The 20,848-nt window shown below is 39.4% G+C and overlaps 1 pseudogene; it reads right to left on the bottom strand.

Moving 5' to 3' along the window:
- Nucleotides 1–1,380: 1,380 nt before the first annotated feature.
- On the bottom strand, nt 1,381–19,959 carry LOC136329938 (small ribosomal subunit protein uS2B-like; annotated as a pseudogene).
- Between the last annotated feature and the right edge of the window lie 889 nt (nt 19,960–20,848).

The raw sequence follows: 20,848 nt of genomic DNA, 5'->3' as shown, positions 1-20,848 counted from the left end.
TGAGGTCGCCAGCTTGAGCGCTGGCTCATCTGGTTTGAGCAAAGCTCACCAGTTTGGACCCAAGGTCACTGGCTCAAGCAAGGGGTTACTCAGTCTGCTGAAGGCCCGAGGTCAAGGCACATATGAGAAAGCAATCAATAAACAACTAAGGTATCGCAACAAAAAACTGATGATTGATGCTTCTCATCTCTCTCCGTTTCTGTCTGTCCCTATCTATCCCCCTCTCTGACTCTCTCTCTCTGTCCTTGTAAAAAAAGAAAAAAGAAAAAAAGAATCGAGGGAGGGATAGTTCTCCAAAGAGATGCCAAAAAGCAAAAAATAAATAATTCTATTTTGTTTGGCTCAAGTGGTACAAAATTTTGTGATTATCATCCTATTATAGTTACTATTCTTCAGTTAAAGTCCAAATAATTGGATTCTGGCTAATAAGAAAAAAATCTTATAATGGTTCACTCACAAAATTAAAAACAAAAGTGAACAACTAGACATTAAAGTCATCAGGAACCAGGGACAATGCAAGGACTTAGCAACGGAAACTCATGAATGGTCTTTTTTTTTTTTTTTTGTATTTTTTTTTTCTGAAGCTGGAAACGGGGAGAGACAGTCAGACAGACTCCCACATGCGCCCGACCGGGATCTACCCGGCACGCCCACCAGGGAGCGATGCTCTGCCCCTCCGGGACGTCGCTCTGCCGAGACCAGAGCCACTCTAGCACCTGGGGCAGAGGCCAAGGAGCCATCCCCAGCGCCCGGGCCATCTTTGCTCCAATGGTGCCTTGGCTGCGGGAGGGGAAGAGAGAGACAGAGAGGAAGGAGGGTGGCGGGGTGGAGAAGCAAATGGGAGCTTCTCCTATGTGCCCTGGCCAGGAATCAAACCCGGGTCCCCCGCACGCCAGGCCAACGCTCTACCGCTGAGCCAACTGGCCAGGGCGAATGGTCTTTTTAGAATGACGGATATCCAATCACTTTCAGTCACCACTCAAGATTCAAGTTCTACTGTAACAAACAAATAAAAAAGGCTTGTGTTGCTGAGACAGACCCAGACCCTGATGACATTATTTTGCACCCTCTATGTAGCCATACCAGAAGTCAGCCCACTTTCTACTTTTGTTGCCATAAGATATATAGATAGATAAATAGATAGATAGATATAATATATATATATGGCTTTAAAAAATAATAAGTAAAGGAAAAATACCTTGCTCCACCCACTCCCTGACCCCATCCTGTTCCCTTGGGCTTTTTATTTCCTGTTATTATTTTTAACTATTTATTTTCCATCACCCTTATTTCCATTTTCTATTTAAGAGTCTGTGAAAGAACAGCTTAAGACTACACTGTGGGTGTTCCTACTCATTCAGTGATCTGGGCAGTGGTGGGCTAAGCACTCCAGTCAGCAGTAGGGAGCTACTGAATAGGCACAGAGGGCACCTGACAGCCTTCAGACCAGTCTGGAACTTCAGCAATAACTCTGAGAGATAGAGTAATTCATTCACCCTGAAATTCCTCCTTAGTCACAAGCCTTTTTAGCAGAAGCCTGCTCTTTTCCATCTCTTCAGGAGCTCTGTAGTAGTCAAGATCAGGACTGACTTCCTAGGGTGCTCACAGGAGATGGTGCCACACATACACAGAACTTCCTGAATCAGCATCCACCATATCAGACCCAGTGAGCTAGCTCCCTCGTTGGTTCACAGGATGGCAACGTCTACAGAGCGCAGAGGAGAGTCTGTGTTACACAGAGCAATGGTAGACAAGTTTACATAAGATGCCTTTGTGAGAGGCTAGTGCTCAGCCCTGGGAGCAGAGCCACTGGAAGTTGCAGTTCCAGAAAGCAGGTTAATAAAGGGTCCAGTGTGAAGTGACCAGCAATAGGAATGCACAGATATCTGGTCAGTATTGCTGGAGGAAGTGACACTGATCATCAGCAGGGTTTTCAACAGCAACAATGGCAGAAGCCAGCAGAAGCTTCTACCAGGTTCTCTAGATTTATAATGTAAAAGGGTACTGCCACCTTAGTGGGTTCCTGCTGCAGTGAATTTGAAGACATCTTCCTCCTTCTTTTGTAGAACATCAAGGGCTCCAGAATTTGTGAAAATTTCTCTTTAAATTATAGCAGGGACTCAGAACAATGCAAAATAGACCACTTTCTGGGTAGCACAGAAAGGCTTGTTTTTCCTGGTATTAATGGTTGCCTTTATTTTTTTTTTTTCTGGTCTGTATATCTATACAACTATTATTTTAATTGTCAAATGCTCATCAATATTATTTTCCACATTTCAAACATAATTACAGATTTCACTTTTGCCTTTGAAACTTCTTTCCATAAGCATAGTAAGTTTCAGGGGAGAGTCAGAAGCTGCAAATCAGACTTCTTGTTCTTAGATCCCCAAATGGCAACATATAGAAAGTTTTTCTCTGAGACTATTCAGTTTCTCAAAAGGAGAATATTCCAATATAAAGCTTAGAGGGGCACAGGTTTGGCTGACAGAATTTCAAGGACAGAGGTTTTTTGTTTGTTTATGGGGTTTTTTTGTATTTTTTTCTGAAGTTGGAAACGGGGAGACAGTCAGACAGACTCCCGCATGCGCCTGACCGGGATCCACCCGGCATGCCCACCAGGGGCGATGCTCTGCCCATCTGGGGTGCTGCTCTGTTGCAACCAGAGCCATTCCAGCGCCTGAGGCAGAGGCCACAGAGCCATCCTCAGCGCCCAGGGCCAACTTTGCTCCAATGGAGCCTTGGCTGCAGGAGGGGAAGAGAGAGACAGAGAGGAAGGAGAGGGGGAGGGGTGGAGAAGCAGATGGGCGCTTCTCCTGTGTGCCCTGGCCGGGAATCGAACCTGGGACTCCCGCATGGTAGAGTTGGGGGAAAACTGGGAATGAGGAATCACAATTCAGCACACAGACTTCTACTTAATCTGCTTCCTGTAAGCACTGTGCTTTATTTCCACTTCCCAAAGTATCTTATACTTCCAAGCTCCAAGCCTCTCTTTCTTAAGTCAATGGTCTTCTACTGGCAAAACTGCAGCCACCTGGTAGGCTTACAACTTTTTTCCTTTGTTTCTTTTCAATGTGTGTTTTAGAAAGGAGATAAATATATGTGATCAGCTCACCATGCTTTTCTAGACTGTTTTTGAAACTCATTTAACTTTTTAGGTCCTTGCAGGATCTATTTTCTTCTTCTTCTTTTTTTTTTTTTTTTTTTTTTTTTCATCTTATTACTTGCTTCTGAGTTCTATTTCCCTCTTACTGAAGCATATCCTTCAGAGTTTCGGTGTGTGAGGGGAAAACTCTTCATTTCTGTCACTTTCTCTAACAGCTTGATGGTTTATGATAGGGTGAAGAGCCTTGTAATCACTTCCCAAATCAAGAAACAGAATGCTGTCAGCCATGCCAGAAGCTTGTCTGTGTGCTCCGCCTGTCACAAACGCCGCCCTCCCTCAACAGTAATCACTATCCTCACTTTGATAGTCACCACTTTTCTGTATTTCTTTAAATAGATCCATAGACATTATAATTTAGTCTTGCTCTTTAATGTATTTTAAGTCTCCTTTAACATAAAGATTCTCTCCATTTCTTTCGTTTTTTTACAACTCATCTATTGAAGAACTCAGTTGTTTGACCTGTAGGATTCTACACAGTCTGCATTTTATAGATTGCACACTCATGGGGTATTTCAACATGCTTCCTTGTCCTCTATTTCCTTTAAATTGGCAGTGGGATCTGGAGGCTTAATCAGACTCAGGATTGATCCCTTTGGTAAGATTATGAATTTATTTGAACATATTTAATGAATTTCAGTTCATTCTAATTATTGCCCTTATTGAAACTCAAAATGTCCCATCTTTGGCCAATGGGAGCCTCTTCAAGTTGGCTCCTCGGTCTTTTGAACATGACCCTAGAAGTCTTTAGTAGTTCTTCTGGTCTCTAGTATGACAAGAAATTTTATGCTCATTCTATATATTTACTGTCCTAGACCTAGAATCACCCATTTCCTTACGAAGCCCTTGTTTCTATTAATGGGACTTGATATTTCAAGACCACAGTCATAAGGATGATTATTGCTACTGCAAAGACCCAGGAAACAAGATTACACACAAACACACATACATACATACACACAGGATTCATACTAATGATAACTCATTTTACACATACATTCTCAAAATATCCTAATATTGCCATCATCAATACACTGAAAAGTTTAAAAAATTTTTCTGGCACTCTCTTCATACTCTCTAGGTTTATAGTAAGTTTGAATCAGTATTTCAAAATATAAATATTAAGCAAATACACTCTTTTAACCCTGTTTTAAATGTCAATGTATTAAATCTCAGCTCCAAATCTTTGCTTGCTCTGCAGTAATGGAGCTGAGCCGTAAATATTTCTACCATGCCAGTCAGTTTGACATTATGCTTTGTTGGTAGAGGACACTGGGGGCCACTGGAGGAGGAAGAGGCTTCTTTTTCTGGTTCTCATGTGCTTACCTCCTTGGGCTGCAGGGCACATGGTTCCTTTCAGTAGTGCCCAATGGTCAGCAACAAGTGGCCACTCCCCATGGCAGCTTCCCCCATGGCAGCTTCTTGGATGGCTTTATAATGTGCTGCTGGAACACACTTTCCTGTAAATGGATTCTCCAGGCACTTTGCAGTGAATTCTGAGATAAAGGCACCTCCCTGTAGAGAGCTTCTCCCAGTATTCCGGAGAGAGAGTTTGTAATGAGTTCCACTGACACCACACCTCAGTGAACTTCTTCGATAACCAGTGAGCTACAGTCATATCTTTTCCAGCAATGAGGTGCCAGTCAGGAGTTGGGGAATGGGGGAGGAGTTCATTGGAGCTCTTCCTCGGCCACTCTATTTCAGTCTTAGGAGTGGTGGCTGCTCCTTATATCTACTATTCCTATATTGTAGGAGTTGTCTTTGCCTCTTAATAGGTAGCTCCCCTTTACTCCAATTCTATTAATGCTTTATAATACAGAGGGTCCTTGGGTTACAACACAGTTCCATTCCTACAACAGTGATATAACCAAAATTTCGGTCTAAGTTGAAACACACCCTAGCCTAAGTCACTTACCTATCCTAACACAGTTGTAAAATCATAATCTAGAACATAAAAACACAACTAAGCCACAGAAAAAGGAAAAGAACATAAATATACTGTACTCACTGTACACAATACTGTAATAACAGAAAAAATGAGTAAGCCGAAACACTCACATCTCAAATTCCTAAAGTTTTTGTCAGCGTGAGTGTTGTAAACTCAAAATGTCATATGTCAAGACTGTCATAATCCAAGGATCCCCTATAAATATTCTCTGTTCAAATTACTGGGTGATTTTCCTTTCCTGGTTGGACCCTGACTAAAAAAAATTTACATTTAGTCTTAGTTCTAAATGCAGTTAAATAATGTTCACCAATTGTCCTTCTGTCACTGTCAGTCATTTGGGTGGCTGAGCTTCATTCTCTAGTAGATTCCACGGGAAGAACTCAAGTGAATAACATTCTCTGAGTCTTTTCATTTTGATAATAAATTAAGTCTATGCTTTTATACTTGAAAAAGTCAGTTTCACTGGGTACAAAGACCTTGGTTTTTATTTTCTCTTTGAATATTTTAAATGTTTCACCATTTCCTTCCCACATGAAGTGTTGATGTTGAAGTCTTATGATAATCCAGTTTTCTTCAACTCATAAGTTACTTTATTTTGCCTAATGAAAAATTCACACTTTTCAAAATGTGAAATCTAATAATTTTACTATAGTACATTTTGTTCTTCATTCTAAATGTTTTCAGATACACAGTATACTCTTTCAATACATGGTTTCAAATATAAATTATATACTTATTTATATACCTATATGTTAATATATAAATAGTATATATATATATATATATATATATATATATATATATTTCAGGAAAAGTTCTCCTGAATTATAATGTATTGTATTTGTTTTATTAGCTAGATTGGTATTCTTTATCAGAGACTATCTACATGTTGGATCATCTTTGCCTATTTTCAAGTTACTATTTCTCTCAAATCATTTCTATCCTTACATATTTTTTTTTTACTTGAAGAAATCTCATTTTCAAATTCTAGTTCTCTCTGGGCATTATCTATTGTGTTTGTCTACCTCTGCTTTCTAGTTTAGTATACTTTTCTGAAATAATTTTTTATTTCTAATTCTTTCCCAAGTTCTGGTCCTTCCTTTCTGAACTTTTCTTAGTCTGTTTTTTTTCTTTCATATTCTATATCATTTCCTTAATATCTTTACAGTTTTGATATGATTTTTTCAGTATTGATACTGTGCAAGTTTTGCAGTTGTGTTTGACCCCACCTTCTTGTATTTGGAATTTGTGGAGTTATCGTTCATCTAGTTTTGTTGCACGTTGTTCCATACATTTTTAGTTTCACCATATACTCTTTTTTTTAATAAATAAATTTTTATTTTAATGGGGTGACATCAATAAATCAGGGTACATATATTCAAAGAAAATATTTCCAGGTTATCTTGTCATTCAGTTCTGCTGCATACCCATCACCAAAAGAGAGATCGTCCTCCGTCACCCTCTATCCAGTTTTTTTTTGTACCCCTCCCCCTCCCCTTCCCCCTCTCCCTCCTTCCCTCCCCCCACCCCCCGTAACCACCACACTCCTGTCCATGTCTCTTAGTCTCGCTTTTATGTCCCACCAATGTATGGAATCCTGCAGTTCTTGGTGTTTTTTTTCGCTTATTTCACTCCGCATAATGTTATGAAGATTCCACCATTCTGCTGTAAGTGATCCGATGTCATCATTTCTTCTGAGCAGTATACCATGGTGTATATGTGCCCCATCTTCTTTATCCAGTCTTCTATTTTTTTTACAGTGATTAAAAGCCTTTAAGCAAACTCTTGGCCAATACAGCAAGAATCCATAAAAGAGTAGTGTCCTTAACATGTTCACCAAGTCCAAGTTGGCCCCATCACCATGCCAAATTCTGAGAAATGCAACCCAACCACAGTTCAGTCTGTTAGGAGCTGTCACAGGGAGCAGGAGTCCAGGAAAAGTCCACACAGGAAAAGTCCGCATGGCACTGGAATTGTTGTCACCATTCTATACTTTGCAGCTCATGTCCAAGTCCCAATGACAGCTGCTTCTAGCTGGTAATGATTCAAGTAGACTGGAAAAGCCATTTGCAGCATGCGTGGATATGGAGCTTCTGTTCTCCTCTGCCTGGAGAGATGAGACCAGGTTGCTTTTCCCTGGAGCTCTGCGACTGTGGCCTGGTAAAGAGAACCTTGGGATACACTAAGCTGGGTGGCAAAGGTAAATTCATAATACAAGTTGGCAAAAGGGGGAAGGAGTGCTCTACATTAGGAGTAGGTCCCAGCCTGAAATATGAGTGGGGCATTGAGGTAGGAGGGATAAAGGAAACACTATATACTAAGCAAAGCAGCAGAAAATAGGACTATCAACACCCACAACAGAGATCTTTGAGGGAAGAATAAAAAACCTGACTATTCAGGCAAAACATAGTTAAGTGGCCCTTGTGCAAATGAGATCAGTTTACCTGCTTCTTGGAAGAAATACCCTAGGCTCGTCCACAGTGTCATAGATGGGGCTGACGGCCCTGGGCATCTTCAGCCTTCAGTGGCAAACCCCAGCTTTCTGGGCAAGGTTAGGTCATAGGTGGCTGGAGCAGGGCTGGAAGAGACTGAACCCTCCCTTAGAGGAGCGAGGGGGAAGCCTACCTTCCAGTGTCCCTGTTTCCTCACAGCAGAGGCAGGTAAGCCTGGCAGGCTTTAGCTCAATGACCTTCCTTTCCACTATTGAAGCAGGACCCAGATGGCATCCTATGAGACCCCTCTGGGGTGTTGGAGCCTTTAAGGGTGTATTGTAAAAGCTGGTAGTTCCCCTGATCTCTATTGGGCTTTTTCTGCCTCTAGGTATCTTAAAAGCCATTCTCAGAAGATCTCGCTGAGGGGTTTGAGGGTCCCCATCCACCTATATAAATATTTTCCATATATCTGGAGCTATTTGGAAAAAGACAAAACAGTGTTTTTAGCTGGATCTAATAAAGAAGGTAGTAGTTTGCAGGCAAAAAAGATTTGGTGTCTCCTGTTCATCAGCCTTCAAAAGAAATGTAAATTTTTTTTTTAAGTAAAAAGCATGATATGGTAGACCCATAGGAGTCATTGGCCTGGTGTGCAGGATTTCTGGGTTCGATTCCTGGCCAGAGCACACAGGAGAAGCACCCATCTACCTCTCCACCCCTCCCCCTCTCCCTCCTCTCCGTCTCTCACTTCCCCTCCCTCAGCCAAGGCTCCACCAGAGCAAAGCCACCCCGGGCACTAAGGATGACCCCATGGCCTCTGCCCTAGTCGCTAGAATGGCTCTGGTTGTAACAGAGCTACACCCCAGATGGGCATAGCATCCCCCCCTGGTAGGCATGCCAGGTGGATCCTGGTCAGGCGCATGCGGGAGTCTGCCTGACTGCCTCCCCATTTCCATCCTCAGAAAAATACAAAAAATAAATAAAGAAAAGAAAAAATACAACAAAAAAAAAGAAAGAAAGAAAGAAAACAGGAAAAAAGAAAAAGAAAAAAGAAAAGGGCATTCCCTTGTGTTAAAGCTCCAGGGAGCATGGAATGAGCTTGAGTATGTCCTATGAACCATGGAGCTCTATGTTGACATATAAGTCTTTGAAGAAGGAGAAACTGCTGAAATAGTTCATCAGCATTTGTCCCTAAGACAGCAGTCTTTATAGTGGAACCACCATAAATAAATATCTGCTGTCTGTCTATAGATTAAAGGGGGAATATGGCAAATGCTGAAAAGCCATGCTCTTTGTGCCCCTCCCCTCCCCCAACCCCCTCCCTCTCCTCCCCCCACTCTGTACCCCTAACACTGTTGTCCATGTCTCTGAGTCTCATCTTTATGTCCCACCTATGTGAGGAATCATATAGTTCTTAGTTTTTTCTGATTTACTTCTTTCGCTCAGTATAATGTTATCAAGGCCCATCCATATTGTTGTAAAAGATCCTATGTCATCATTTCTTATGGCTGAGTAGTATTCCATAGTATATATATATATATATACCAAAGCTTTTTAATCCACTTGTCCTCTGATGGACACTTGGGCTGTTTCCAGATCTTCGCTATTGTGAACAATGCTGCCATATACATGGGGGTGCATTTCTTCTTTTCAAACAGTGCTATGGTGTTCTTGGGGTATATTCCTAAAAGTGGTATAGCTGAGTCAAAAGGCAGTTCGATTTTTAATTTCTTGAGGAATATCCATACTGTTTTCCACAGTGGCTGCACCAGTCTGCATTCCCACCAGCAGTGCAGGAGGGTTCCCTTTACTCCACATCCTCGCCAGCCCTTATTCTGTGTTGTTTTATTGATGAGCACCATTCTGACTGGTGTGAGGTGATATCTCATTGTGGTTTTAATTTGCATTTCTCTAATGATTAGTGATGTTGAGCATGTTTTCATATGCCTATTGGCCATCTATATGTCCTCTTTGGAGAAGTGTCTATTCATTTCTTTTGCCCATTTTTGGATTGGATTGTTTGTCTTCCTGGTATTAAGTTTTACAAGTTCTTTATAAATTTTGGTTATTAACCCCTTATCAGATGCAATGTCAAATATATTCTCCCATTGTGTAGTTTGTCTTTTTATTCTGTTCTTATTGTCTTTAGCTGTGCAGAAGCTTTTTAGTTTGATAAAGTCCCATTTGTTTCTCCTGTCTTTTATTTGACTTCCCCGTGGAGACAAATCAGAAAATATATTGCTGCGAGAGATGTCAGAGAGCTTACTGACTATGTTTTCTTATAAGATGCTTATGGTTTCACGGCTTACATTTAAGTCTTTTATCCATTTTGAGTTTATTTTTGGGAGTGGTGTAAGTTGGTGGTCTAGTTTCATTTTTTTGCAGGTAGCTGTCCAATTTTCCCACACCATTTGTTGAAGAGGCTGTCTTTACTCCATTGTATTTCCTTACCTCCTTTGTTAAATATCAGTTGTCCATAGAGCTGTGGGTTTATTTCTGGGTTCTCTGTTCTGTTCCATTGATCAATGTGCCTGTTCTTATGCCAGTACCATGCTGTTTTGAGTACAATGGCCTTATAATATAACTTGATATCCGGAAGTGTGATACCTCCCGCTATATTCTTCCTTTTCAAGATTGCTGAGGCTCTTCGAGTTCTCTTTTGGTTCCATATAAATTTTTGGAATATGTGTTCTATATCTTTGAAGTAAGTCATCGGTAATTTAATCGGTATTTGCATTGAATTTATAAATTGCTTTGGGTAATATAGACATTTTAATGATGTTTATTCTTCCTAACCATGAGCACGGTATATGCCTCCACTTATTCATATCTTCCCTGATTTCTTTTATCAATGTTTTATAATTTTCCGAGTACAAGTCTTTAATCTCCTTGGTTAGATTTATTCCTAGGTACTTTATTTTTTTGGTTGCAATGGTAAAGGGGATTGATTCCTTGATTTCTCTTTCTGACAGTTCATTATTAGTGTATAAAAATGCCTCTGATTTCTGAGTATTGATTTTATATCCTGCCACCTTGCCCAATTCATTTATCAGGTCTAGTAGTTTTTTGACTGAGACCTTAGGGTTTTCTATACACAATATAATATCATCTGCAAATAATGATAGTTTTACTTCTTCTTTTCCAATCGGATGCCTTTTATTTCTTTTTCTTGTCTGATTGCTGTGGCTAGGACTTCCAGAACTATGTTGAATAAGAGTGGTGAAAGGGGGCACCCCTGCCTTGTTCCTGATCTTAAGGGGATTGCTTTTAATTTTTGCCCATTGAGTATGATGTTGGCTGTGGGTTTGTCATAGATGGCCTTTATCATGTTTAGGTGTGTTCCCTGTATTCCCACTTTGCTGAGAGTTTTGATCATGAATGGGTGCTGAACTTTATCAAATGCTTTTTCTGCATCTATTGAAATTATCATGTGGTTTTTCTCCTTTCTTTTGTTTATGTGATGAATCCCATTGATTTATTTGTGAATATTGTACCAGCCTTTTCTCCCAAGAATAAATTCCACTTGATCATGGTGTATGATTTTTTTTCATATATTGCTGGATCCGGTTTGCTAATATTTTGTTCAAGATTTTTGCATCTAAGTTCATCAGGGATAATGGCCTATAATTTTCTTTTTGTGTGTTTTCTTTGCCTGCTTTTGGAATCAGAATTATGCTCGCCTCATAAAAGGAGTTTGGAAGTCTTCCTTCCTCTTGAATTTTTTGAAATAGCTTGAGAAGGATAGGAGTTAGTTCTTCTTTGAATACTTGGTAGAATTCACTTGTGAAGCCATCAGGCCTAGGACTTTTCTTTTTGGGGAGTTTTTTGATAGCTGTTTCAATCTCATTTGTTGTAATTGGTCTGTTTAGGTTTTCTGATTCTTCCAGATTGATTTTTGGAAGATTATATGATTCAAGGAATTTGTCCATTTCATCTAGGTTGTCTAGTTTTTTGGCGTACAGTTCTTCATAGTATTTTCTTACAATATTTTGTATTTCTGTTGTGTCAGTTGTTATTTCTCCACTCTCGTTTCTAATTTGAGTCCTCTCTCTTTTTTTCTTGGTGAGTCTCGTTAAAGGTTCATTGATCTTGTTTACCTTTTCAAAGAACCAGCTCCTGGTTTCATTGATCCTCTGTATTGTTTCTTTAGCCTCTGTGTCATTTATTTCTGCTCTGATCTTTATTATTTCCTTCCTTCTACTAGCTCTGGGCTTTACTTGCTGTTCTTTTTCTAGTTCTTCTAGATGCAGGGTTAAGTTGTTTATTTGAGCTTTTTCTAGCTTTTTGAGGTATGCCTGTAATGCTATAAACTTCCCTCTCAGAACTGCTTTTGCTGTGTCCCATAAATTTTGAGTTGATGTATGCTCATTATTGTTTGTTTCTAGGAATTTTTTAATTTCTTCTTTGATCTCAATGTTAACCTCATTATTTAATAATGTGCTATTTAGTTTCCAAGTGTTTGAATGTTTTTCAATTTTTCTATTGTGGTTGATTTCTAGTTTAATAACATTGTGATCAGAGAAAGTGCTCGATATGATTTCAATCTTCTTAAATTTGTTGAGCCCACTTTTGTGCCCTAACATGTGGTCTATTCTAGAGAATGTACCATGAGCGCTTGAAAAGAATGTATATTCTGCTGTTTTAGGGTGAAAGGTTCTGAAGACATCTATTAACTCGAGTTGATCTAATATGTCCTTTAAGTCTGCTGTTTCTTTGTTGATTTTCTTTCTTGAGGATCTATCTAATGATGTTAATGGGGTATTGAAATCCCCTACTATTATAGTATTGCTGTTGATCTCGCCCTTTAAGTCCATCAAAATCTGTTTTATATATTTAGGTGCTTCTATATTAGGTGCGTAGATATTTTTAATGGTTATATCTTCCTTTTGGATTGCTCCCTTTATCATTATGTAGTGACCTTCTTTATCTCTAACTATGGTCTTTGTTTTAAAGTCCATTTTCTCTGATATAAGTATTGCTACCCCACCTTTTTTTTCATTTCCATTTGCATGAAATATTTTTTTCCATCCTTTTATCTTCAGTCTGTGTGCATCTTTTGATTTAAGGTGTGTCTCTTGTAGACTGCATATGTATGGGTCCTGTTTCCTTATCCACGCAGCTACCCTATGTCTCTTGATTGGATCATTTAATCCATTAACATTTAAGGTTATTACTGATATGTAATTGTTTATTGCCATTTTTTTCTTTGAAACTGTATTCCTCTTTTGCTATATTCCTTTTTTCCTTTGATCTGTTTACAACAGGTCCCTTAGCATTTCTTGCAGCCTTGGTTTGGTTGCAGTGAATTCCTTGAGTTTTTTGTTTGTTTGTTTGTTTGTTTGTTTTTGTCTGTAAAGCTTTTTATTTCTCCTTCAATTTTAAATGATAGCCTTGCTGGATAAAGTAGTCTTGGTTGTAGGTTCTTGTTCTGCATTACTTTGAATATTTCTTGCCATTCCCTTCTGGCCTCAAGTGTTTCTGTTGAGAAGTCAGAAGTCATCCTTATGGGGGCTCCTTTGCAGGTGATAGTCTTTTTTTCTCTAGCAGCTTTTAATATTTTCTCTTTATCATTTAGCTTTGGTATTTTAATTATGATGTGTCTTGGTGTTGGTTTCTTTGGGTTTCTCCTTAATGGAGTTCTCTGTGCTTCCTGAACATGTGTAATGTTTTCCTGCCTTAATTGGGGAAAGTTTTCCGCTATAATATGTTTGAACAAAGTCTCTATCCCTTGTTCTTTCTCTTCTTCTTCAGGAACCCCTATGATGCGGATGTTATTTCTCTTCATGTTGTCACAGAGCTCTCTTAGAGTTTCCTCAGACTTTTTGAGTCTCTTTTCTTTTTTCTGCTCTGCTTCCGTGCCTTTATTTATTGTGTCCTCTAACTCACTGATTCGATTCTCTGCTTCATCCATCCTCCTTTTAATTCCTTCCATTGTATTCTTTATTTCAGATATTGTATTTGTCATTTCTGACTGATTCTTTTTTATTATTTCAATGGTTTTTTTTATGTTTGTTATCTCTTTATTTAGGTTTTCGTAATGGCCATCTATGGTTGTTCTGATATCTTTGAGCATCCTAACAATCGTTATTTTAAACTCTGCATCTGGTAACTTGGTTATATCTGATTCACTTAGGTCCTTTTCTGGGGACTTTTCTTGGTTTATTTGTGTTGTATTTCTCTGCCTCCACATTTTCTCTTCACAGGAGTGGCTGTGATCACGTGCTCAGGTGCACAAGCTTGGTGGCCTTGGCCTTTGCCCCGCTCCCGTGTGTGACATTATGCTTGGTCCTGAGGGCACTGGCGAGCACCTTTGTTCAGCTGTGGGTCTCCGCCTGTTTCCGGGCTTTCGCCCTGCCCTTGCAGGAGGAGCCCACTTGTGGAACGGCTACTAGCCTTGGCTCTACCACCAGGCAGGACTGCGTTCCCAAGCTCAGCTCAGTAGCGGAACTCTGCCTCTACTGGGCTTTTGGCTCCACCCCCGCGGGAAGAGCCGGCTACCAAGTCAGAGCACAAGCCTGGGTTGCATGGGCAGGGCAAGGCTATGCTCCTCTGCCCTTGCTCAGGGGCTGGTCTCCACCCTTTCTGGGGTTCCCGCCCTTTTCCCCCCACAGGCTGGATTACAGGCTGCCGGCAGCTGAGCTTGACTGCTTTTGCACGCCCCCTTCTCCCCAGCCAGGCAAGATTGAGCTCACACCTGAGCCCAGTGGTGGTCAGTTGGCTTCTGCCCCTGCCAGCAGAACCACGCTTTTGTCTCCCGCTGCTGCCTGCCCTCCGGCGCGCCCTCAGCCGCGTGGGTGGGGGCGTTGCAGCTCGGACCCTAAGACTCACTACTGTAGACCCAAAAGCTCCCTCCTTCTATGCGACTCTGCTCTGAATGCTGCGGGGGAGCTTGTTTGGCTGCTCTCCTGCTTCCCTTTGCTGGTATTGCTGTTTCCGGGGGAAATATTCACTTCAGCTTTGGGGGGTGACTCGTCCCAGGGGTTAGGGTGGCTATCTCCCAAAATGCTTCTCCCTGTGCCTCCTAGATTACACTATCTTCCTGTTACTCTGGTCCTCTCCTCTCTCCCCCCGTCCCCAGGAGCCCCGGGTGGGTGGTTATGAGAGAGATGTTCTGCGCAGTCCCTTTAAGAAGGATCCTGGGTCTGAGAAATCATACTCTTTCTCAAAAACAGTATCCTGACTTGTTTCCAGCTAAATACTGTCCTTACACCTCTTCTGGGCTCTGGGGCTACAGGCTGGGGCTTTGTTCCTGGGCCTCCAGACCCTTCCCCCTCTGCTAAACTCACTTCCCACCACGCGAGTTTCTTCCTGCTGCCATTCGCTCCGGGGAGCTGGGCAGCCCTCTCCGCATTTCTGCTTCTCCTACCAGTCTCTGTGTGGCTTCTTCAGTGTTCCTTGGTTGAAGAGTCCTCTTAGTTTAGTCCAAAGTTGGTTTTTCCAGATGATAGTTCATAAAATTAGTTTGTAATCCACTTTGGTTCTGGGAGGTAGATGTTGGTACATCCGCCCACTCCAGCGCCATCTTGTCTCATCACCATATACTCTTTTTATGTGGATGTCCATGGAGATTCAAAATTCATATACCACTGTATTTCCAGAATCTATTTATATTTTGCCTTGTGAATTCTCCCTTTCTACATCTCTAACACTTTTAATCCTTAGCTGAGAGTGATGGGAAGGAGCTAGAGTTGATCAGGTTGTCATTTGGATTTGCAGTGGTACATTACACATCCTCATTCCTGAGTGATGGTTCACTTGATTATAACATACTAGGTTGTCAATAGTTTCCCCTCGGTAATATATATTTCCCACTATTTCAGCATATATTTTTACTTTTGCAAATTTGGCTTCCATTCTAAATGCCATTATTTTTTTGTAAGTAGGTTACATTTTAACTGCTCCTCTTAAGATATCCTTTAAGCCTAAACAACTCCATTTTTTTACTTATACAAGTCAATAAATTCATTTATTATTTTCTCCATTAAATCAGCTGCAATTGGATTTCTGAAAACTGCAACCAATAAATGTCTACTAAGTGGGTGACACTGTGCCAGCTATATAGAATCAGTGCTATTCAAAACATGTCTCCAATAAGCACAGTATTTCATACTTGTTCCTGCCATCTTCATTTCTTTGTTCCTGCTTCTCCTGACCCCACCTCAAAACTTGGAATGCTTATTTCTTTAAACATTACAACTTATAGTTGTTTTTAAAACCAAATTTTTAATGGTTGCCTTCCTAGCTATAGGCTACTGTGATTTTTCCCTTATTTTGGATTCATATTATCTTAAATAGTCATCAAAGTCCTTCCCTTTAACCCAGTGTTTCCCAACGAGGGGCCCACGCCCCACAGGGGGGCAATTCGATAGTTAAGGGGGGCAATTTGAAAATGTCTCGACATGACTTTAACTCTTTCGCCTTGGGCCATTTAAATGCAATGCTAGATATTGGTGCCAAATTTTACAAAAAATGCAATTCTTAAATAATTGCGGTAAATAATTATTAAGTATAATTTTGTTTGACGAGACTAAAATATCAACTGGGTGATTGGCGTCATCAAATAAACTTCATCCTGGGTTCACCACGGAGTGTGCCATCTGCCGCGGGGAACCCCGGACGTTTTAAAAACTCGCTAAACAACGCAGTTATTCTCACCTAATTGGTCCATCGCAACTTCTGTAGTGTTTCACATCATTCAGTTGGTGTTAATTTGAAATAAGTGTCAGTCAAAACTGTTGTAAAAGCTCGTTGATTTAATAAATATACATATATATATTGTATAGATATAATTGGTAAGTATTTGATTTTATTTTTATCAATATTAAACTCTTTATTAAGTACTTCTTGCATCGGGGCTAGAAAGCAATAATATTTTATAAATATTATTGGGGCTGTAATAGTGCATGCACGACAATTTTAATTTTAGAAGCATAACTTTCCAGAAAATTTTGTCAAGTGGAAAAATATAGATACCTTTTGATTCGCGGTGGTAGTGTAGTAAATGTATTATATACATTTAAATAAATATGAATTTTTAGTATATATTTACTCTATGTCACATTGAATATATTTTAACATCAGCATTTCTTAAAACGGTTCTTGAAAAAGATGACAAAGATGTAAAAGTTATGCCACTCAGTAACAATACTGTTAGCAGAAGAATAGACAAAATGAGTGAGGATATTGAAAAACAACTTATTGAAAAGCTGAAAACAAGAAAATTCTCCTTGCAAATGGATGAATCAACTTTGAGAGACAGTGAGGCAGTATTGATAACTTACGTAAGATATATTGATAAAGGACATTTTGCTGAAGAAATGTTGTTTTGTAAAAGATTAGAAAGCACCACTACCTCCAAAGATATATATAATAAGCTAAAAAACTACTTAGAGGTCAATGATATACCAATGAAAAATATAACATCTTGTGCTGCAAATGGTGCTCCCAATATGATGGGCAAGAAAAATGGCTGCTTAAAATTGATGAAAGATGCGAATCCAGAAATGATTCTTGTGCATTGTGTTATTCATAGGGAAAACTTGGTAGCTAAAAACATCTCGCCTGTTCTAAATGAAGTATTACATACAGTAATAAAGTGTGTTAATGCTATTAAAGCTACTGCCAAATGTGAGCGTCTTTTCAAGCTATTTTGTGAAGAACAAAATGAAGACCATGGGAGACTTTTACTTCATACTGAAGTCAGATGGCTATCTAAAGAAAACTGTTTGAAAAGATTTATGGAACTGTTTGATACTCTTAGTGATTTTTTAAGCGACAAACCTGAAATGAAGTATCTGTTAACAATAGATGGTAAAGCATTTGTGAGTTATTTAGCCGATATCTTTGAAAATCTAAATATATTAAATAAGCAACTTCAAGGAACAAATAAAACTCTTGATGCAAAAGCAAAGATATTTGGTTTCATTACCAATATTGAGTTATGTCAGAAACATATTAACAACAAAAACTTTAAACAGTTTCATTGGCTCCAAAAATGTGAAGTAACTGATACCGCTTTACTTGTTATTGTCAATCATTTGAATATTCTATCGGCTGATTTAAAAGAAAGATTTTCTGATTTAAAACAAATTGATTTCCCAACATGGATGATGCAGCCAATGTTAGTGGATTTGTCTGATATATCAAATATGCAGTATCAAGAAGAACTCGCAGAATTGCAAAATGATGAGTCAGTTAAAGCTTTATTTAATATCAAAGGAGCAATGGCCTGGCTTTGTGAGGAAACAGAAATCAAATACCCAAATTCAACCAAATGTGTAAGAAAACTATTGCTACCGTTTCCATCTTCATTTTTAGCTGAATGTGGATTTAGTGCTGTAAATGATTTACTGGTAAAAAAAAGAAATCGGCTGGATATAACACAACGTGGAGACTAGAGACTAAAGCTAACCAAATTGGAACCTAATACATCAATAAAATCTCTGTGCAGCAAGCATCAAGCGCAAGGATCACACTAAATTAAAATAATAAATTAATATAGAAAAATCTGTATTAAAATTATTTGGAATTTAAATTTCTGTTTTTCATTATATGTTTTGAAATTTTACTTACTGTGTTTTGTTAACAATTTCATAGTGATTTCTTCCTAGAACATATCATTTATGTTTATTAAGTGAAATCAATTTTTTAATGTTAAAAATTATGTATGTTACATGGGGGGGACATAAAAATTTTAGAAAGGTTAAGGTGGGGCATGGCACAAAAAAGGTTGGGAAACACTGCTTAACCAAACCATTATTTTTTTTAAGGGCATTCCAACCCATCTTCCACATGGATACCAGAAAGATATTTCTAAAAAAAAAATCTGACCAGGTTTATCTCTCTGATTAAAGCTTTTCAATAGCTTCTGTCGTCCACAGGATAAAATCCAAATTCTTTTATAAGAGACAAAAGCCCTCCCTACTTTTCCAAATTTATCTCTAACCAGTCCACCAAAGACCATAAATATCAGCTTAGCTATTTCCATGAACTTTGTTCATGTTACACCCTCTCCCTGAAATAACCTTCCCTACTGTGTCCTTATAATAAATACTTTTTAAGACTCAGCTCAAAATCACCTCTTTTATAGAGCCCTTCCCATTTCACAACTCTTTCTCCTTGCAGGTAGAACCGACCACACCATACTCTCCCTGTAGGTATTTACCTACCAATCTTTCCCAGAGTAAAGTCAGTATGCATGTAACCTTACTGCATCCTTATTAACAAGTACCCACATAGTACTTGGCCCCTGTAGGTCTTCTGTAAGGTACATATACATATTGCTATCACTTAATCATAAGAATATAGGAAAGCATATTAAAATATAGCCTGATAAGGCAATGGCACAGTGGATAGAGCATTGGTCTGGGACGCAGAGGACCCAGGTTCGAAACCCCAAGGTTGCTGGCTTGAGCACGGGGTCTCTGGCTTGAGCGTGGGATCATAGACATGACCCCATGGTCACTGGCTTGAGCCTAAAGGTCGCTGACTTGAGTACAAAGTTCCTGGCTTGAGCAAGGGGTCACTAGCTCTGCAGTAGCCCCCCCACCCCCACAAGACACATGAGAAAGCAATCAGTGAACAACTAAGCAGCTGCAACAAAGAATTGATGCTTCTCATCTCTCTCCCTTCCTGTGTGTCCCTCTCACTGTCTCTGTCTCACACACACATACAAATATATATATGATAATATATATATTTATATACATGTCTCACACACACAAATATATATATATATGATAGTATATATATTTCAAAAGAAGAGGAAATTATTCCAGGACTAGGATACTCAGAGAAGGCTCAAAAGCCCTGAATGAATAAATAAGCCCAAAAGCCCTGAGATAATCAAGATTTTGCTTTAAGAGAAAATAAAGGAAAAGGCACCAAAGGCTGAGACATTAAATTTGAGGAAAGACCCAGTTTTGCTGGAGTAGTAGGTTTGTGTCTACAGCAGTGGAAAATACAATTTTATGGACACAGGTTAGTTCCAGGATAAGAACATTCTAGCTCTTAAATCAGCATAATCCCTTCTCCTTCTCTAACAATAAAAATGTCTACAGCCGAGCCAAACTCTCCTGACATATGTTAAGGTGACCAGTCGTCCTCCTTTAGGGAGGACAGTCCTTTTGTAAGTTCCGTCCTCCCTGGAAAAGCGTCCTCCTACATGTCCTCCTTGCTGATATTAGAAGACTAATCTGTACATGTCCATATTCGATTGATGCAGAGCTGATCCATTGCGTGTGATGTGACATATTTGTATTGCTATTTGACACTGATTCGTTGAGGATCAGTACAGTGTGGTGAGATGTGATTATGAGACGCATGCATTCTGCACGGGAGTCCTTGAGAGAGCATGGGATATAGCAAGCGTGCATATGGCTTTGTGTACTTCTTACCGAAACACAACAGGGCACATACGACATTGTAGACTCAGATTCTTTCTTTCTCAGTGAATATTCAATTATAAACAGGTAAGTACAATTTACATAAAATCCAATATGAAGGATATTTCTTGTTCATATATTTCCAATATATTGTTACAAGATGATATATTAACAAAAAATATTCATTCAATGGAAAAGTACTCATTTAGATATTATCTATTTAAATAAAAAGAAATAAAAATAAAAAGATAAATTATCTAAATGAGTACTTTTTTCTTACAATTATTATTAAAAATTAATAGGCATGTAAACATAATTACAATATAAACTATTACAAATGTTTTTATTATGCATTATTATAGTGTATTATTGTTGCAATGAATAAAATGTTTCTTTTATTTACAATATTGTTTTCTTCAAATTACTTTCGTCCTCCATTTTATTGTAAAAAGAAGTTGGTCACCTTATCTATGTCCCCATTTGGTTTGGTTATTAATTTCTTACTCTCTTGAGTACAAATGGCCAAGGATTACTAGTTAACTGGAATGAATGCAGGCAGAAATAAGCAACAAGCCCTGTGCCCAGAAAGCAAAACAATCGAGGCTAACAGAAAAAGCACCGCTGACCCCAGGAGCTTTCTAGGAAATTCTCTTCCTGCATTAGCAGTTTCTCCCGGGACAGCCTCAGCCCACATCCCGCGGGAGTATCTGCGAAGCCTCGGCCCTTAGGCCTCACTAAAGCCTTAAGAGATGAAGGGGATCCGTAACCAGCCTGTAGCAACAATCTATAAGCCAAAGACTCTGAACAAATGAGCCGCGGGTCTACGAAATGCGCTTTAAGGACACGTACCCTACTGACCCCCTACTCTCCCACCCAACCCCCACTGGACCCCGCCCACTCCGGGCCGCCCCGCCCCGCCTCGCAGCCC

The sequence above is a fragment of the Saccopteryx bilineata genome, chromosome 3, assembly GCF_036850765.1.
Source record: "Saccopteryx bilineata isolate mSacBil1 chromosome 3, mSacBil1_pri_phased_curated, whole genome shotgun sequence".
Lineage (NCBI taxonomy): Eukaryota > Metazoa > Chordata > Mammalia > Chiroptera > Emballonuridae > Saccopteryx > Saccopteryx bilineata.
This window is presented reverse-complemented; position numbering and strand designations above follow the sequence as displayed.